This window comes from Bos indicus x Bos taurus, chromosome 26 (genome assembly GCF_003369695.1).
Source record: "Bos indicus x Bos taurus breed Angus x Brahman F1 hybrid chromosome 26, Bos_hybrid_MaternalHap_v2.0, whole genome shotgun sequence".
Lineage (NCBI taxonomy): Eukaryota > Metazoa > Chordata > Mammalia > Artiodactyla > Bovidae > Bos > Bos indicus x Bos taurus.
This window is the reverse complement of record NC_040101.1, coordinates 20,306,376-20,310,530: the sequence shown is the minus strand read 5'-3', so window position 1 is coordinate 20,310,530 and position 4,155 is coordinate 20,306,376.

Genomic DNA, 4,155 nt, shown 5'->3' with positions numbered 1-4,155 from the left:
TCTGTCCATGGGATTTCCCAGGCAAGAGCACTGGAATAGGTTGCCATTTTCTTCTCCAGAAGATTTTCCTAGGGATTGAATCCACATCTCCTGCATTGGCAGGCAGATTCTTTACAGCTGAGCCACTGCTCCTGCTGCTGCTAAGTCACTTCAGTCGTGTCCAACTCTGTGCGACCCCATAGATGGCAGCCCACGAGGCTCCCCCGTCCCTGGGATTCTCCAGGCAAGAACACTGGAGTAGGTTGCCATTTCCTTCTCCAATGCATGAAAGTGAAAAGTGAAAGTGAAGTCGCTCAGTCGTGTCCGACTCTTAGCGACCCCATGGACTGTGGCCCACCAGGCTCCTCCATCCATGGGATTTTCCAGGCAAGAGTGCTGGAGTGGGGTGCCACTGCCTTCTCTGAGCTGAGCCACTAGGGAAGCCTATAAACAGTGTTGGGCCTGACTCAAATGTTTACATGCCCTGTTCCCCCAATTTATGCCTCCAAGCGGTGCTGTCCAGTAGAAATAGTGTGAGCTACAAACATGATTTAACATACTCTAGTAGCCACATTGGAGAAGGCAATGGCACCCCACTCCAGTACTCTTGCCTGGGAAATCCCATGGACAGAGGAACTTGGTGGGCTACAGTCCATGGGGTCACAAAGAGTTGGACACAATTTGGCAACTGAACAACAACAATTCATACCTAAGTGTTTTTAAGTAATAGATGGTTGGATGGCATTACCAACTCAATGGACATGAGTCTGAGCAAACTCCGGGAGAGAGTGAAGGACAGGGAAGCCTGGGGTGCTGCAGTTCATGGGGTTGCAGAGTTGGACACAACTTAGTGACTGAACAACAACAACAAAACAGGTGATATAATGGGGTCGTAGCTCAACCCTGACTTCCCACATGGGGAAACTGAGCCTCAGGAGGTGGGAGCACCTTGCCCAAGGTCACACAGCCACTAATTCGGATGCCAGGATTGGAACTCAGGGCTCCACCAGCCCAGAGTCTAGGCCTCTGCCCCATCCAGCTTTTCTGGGAAAAGACTCAAAGTTCTCAGGATCCTCTCTCTGGAACAGCCTCAACAGTGTTCAGTGAGGGTGCTGGCTTGTCCCAGGGCCTAAAGGAACTGGCGGGAAGGCACCAGGAGCCAGACCCTGGAGTCAGCTCTGCCACTTCCAGCTGTGTGACCTTGGGCTGGTGACTGCACTTCCTGAGCCTCAGGTTTCCCTTCTGGGCAGTGGGAGTGATAATTCCAACATTGCACAGTGTGTAAGGAGAGCTTAATTCAGGGCCCAGCACTTAACTATACATGTAACAACTTTTGCCGTCATTGTAAGGAATGGAACACCCACCCAGCTTGAAAGGTTTAATCGTGAAAGGTGATGTTTGGCTCATGTAACCAGAAAGTCTGGAGGTGGGCTAGTCACAGGACAGGTTGATCCAGGGCCTCGATGATGTCACCAGGGACCCAGGTTCTTTCCATGTATGTCTGATGCACTGTGACTGCTGGCTGCCTGAGGGGCTCATAGCCCCAAGCGAGAGTCTCAGGGATTCCTCTGATTGGATGGGCTTTGGTCGTATGGGCTTTGGTCACGTGGGACCGATGACTTTGGCCAGGGGATGGAATGTTCTGAATGGCTGAGCCCAGCTCAGACCTACTCTTGGGGCTATAGGTTTCAGTTCTTCCAAAGCACATGGTATTTATATATATAGGGTGGCTATCCAGTGTCAATCTGGGTCTGGTTGGAAAAGAGGGCTGGGAGATGAGTGGGAAACCAGTAAACACTCTTCATGGTTTTTCTTTTCCTTTTCCTCCACCCCAGCAAGTATAAGGAAAGCTCCCTCCGTGACATCCCTGCTACCTTTTGGTGGACCCAGGCACCAAGGTTTCTTCTCTGCCCCACAGACGGCCAGGGCTCACTCCTATTTTCTGTTGTTTTCATTTTTGGACACCCCACCACCTTCTGTGAGGTTTCTCCAGGAAGCCTCTCTACACTGTGACCTCACAGGTGGGCATCTAGGAATACTCTGTCTGCTGTGCTAATTGCCTTGTGGTGAACTGTGGTCGTGACCTAAGGGCTTTTCTTCTCCCCATTTCACAGAAGAGGAAACTGAATCACAGAGAGGTTGGCAGTGAGCTCTGTTAGTCAAGGCTCATTTGATTAGTATCACCATGACCCAGGCCCTGTCATTAAGGGGCACTCGTGTGAGCGGCCTGCTGCTGGTGGGGGTGACGGGGCTCCCTAGAGCTGCTGAAGTGGGCAGGCTCCAGCCACACAGTTGATTCTTCCAGTTGAGGCCCACCTGTCAGTCCAATACTCCAAACCCCTCTCCTCCCAAGGAGGCAGGTGGAAAGAGAGTGGGAGGAAAGCAGACAGGATTGAGCTGATGAGTAAGTTTGGGAAATGACCTCCATCATTTCCTCTTGCCTGAATCTTCATTTTTCTTGGTCCTGCTAAGAGTTAGGGAAATGGCAGCTCCCCTCCCCCACCCACAGTAGGATGGGAGGGTCCCAGGCTGCCTGGGGCTGGGGAGGTGATTTGTCTAATTCTGGAGTTCCATATTAGGAGGTCCAGGTGCTTGAAGTTCTCAGCCAATATTCCCCCAAATCGCTTTCTCAGGCATCCAGAAGCCCCCAGGACAGTGGGACCATTGTGGAGCATAGTCCACATCTAGGTAAGAGAAGATGATGGACTTGGTATAGAGTTGCAGGTAAAGTATAAGATGCCCAGTTAAATTTGAATTTCAGATAAAAAATGAATAATTTTTTAGGATAACTATGTGCCCATTATAGTACAGGACATACTTATACTAGAAAAATTATTCATTGTTTACCTGAAGTTTAAATTTAACTGGGTGTCATGTATTTTTACTTGCTAAAAAGCACTTCATTTTATTTGGCAACCATAGTTTGGGTAGGCTCTGGATGTTCCTAAAGCAGGATGTGGGGACAGGAGAGGACGAGGGGTCCTTAAATCTCTTAGGAGGTCCTCAGCTGCCAGTAACAAAACTGTGAGCGGATGGACTTGGGCATAAGGACATTTATTACTGCCCATAAGGAGGAGTCCAGAGGCAGGGAGGAGTCCCCTGTGGCCCCTGAACTCCAGCTCTACTTGCTCTGAGTTTCTGTCAGCTCTGCCTCCAGAATGGTACTCCTCAGGATTACTGGATGAATATAGTATCTCCAGGTGCTACATCCATGTGATTGCCAACTGGTGGCTATGCTTACAGGCAAGGAAACCTTGCCCAGTGGCCTTCTAGCAGGCTTGCATCTCATTGGCCAGAATCATCCGTCTAAGCCCAAAGGACCACCATGATTGGCTGAAAAGAATCAGACCTGGCTCTTAGGGCGTGGCCTCTCCAAAAGCCTCTCGCAGAGGTGGGTACCTGCAGGAGTACTTGGGGTTCTGCAGGGTCTGATGTCACCCCCAGCTCCATGGAAGTGGGACAGCATGTGAGAGCTTCCAGGGCTGTCTCCTCCGGCTCTTGACCTCTGCAGATGGGTGTCCTTCTCTCCATGTCAGTGTTCCCCTGAGTACCCTGGGATCCCAGGGGCAAACCTCAGTGTCCCTGTGTTTCAGGGGCTCATGCCTGCTTTTCCTGTGACCCCCACTTCACCAGGAATGACCCATGTTCTCCCACAGTCTCTGTCCTCTCCCCTGGGAGCATCTTACTGGTCTGTGAGCACCTCTCTGACAGATGGGGTGCTAGTCCTGGATCCCCCTGAATCATCCCAGGAGACCTGAAAATCTGTGAGGGGTCCTGTGGCCCTGTTCACCACGGCCTCAGATGATGGGCACTGGAGCAGCCATCCCGCTGCCTCCTTCCCTCCACAGACTGAGTGCCCATCCTCCCCTTACAGCGGAGAGAGCCTGGCGCACAACAGATGCCTGACTGTTAACTGAGATGTGTGGGGTGGCCCAGCTCCATGAGCCCCGACCGGCTGGGGGTTAGTGTTCAAGACCACAGGGGCCTGTGGGCCTGTCTCTGTGGGTTGGTCAAGCGGTCAGTGGAGCCTGCTGGGGCCTGATGTGACAGGCATGTCCAACTCCCTTCTGGATTCACTGTGACAAGCCCCTGCTGAGGAGGCCCTTTAACAGAGGACAGGGAGGGCATCAAACAGAGAGATGCAAGAACATTCAGGCAAAAGCTGCTTGGGCCTGA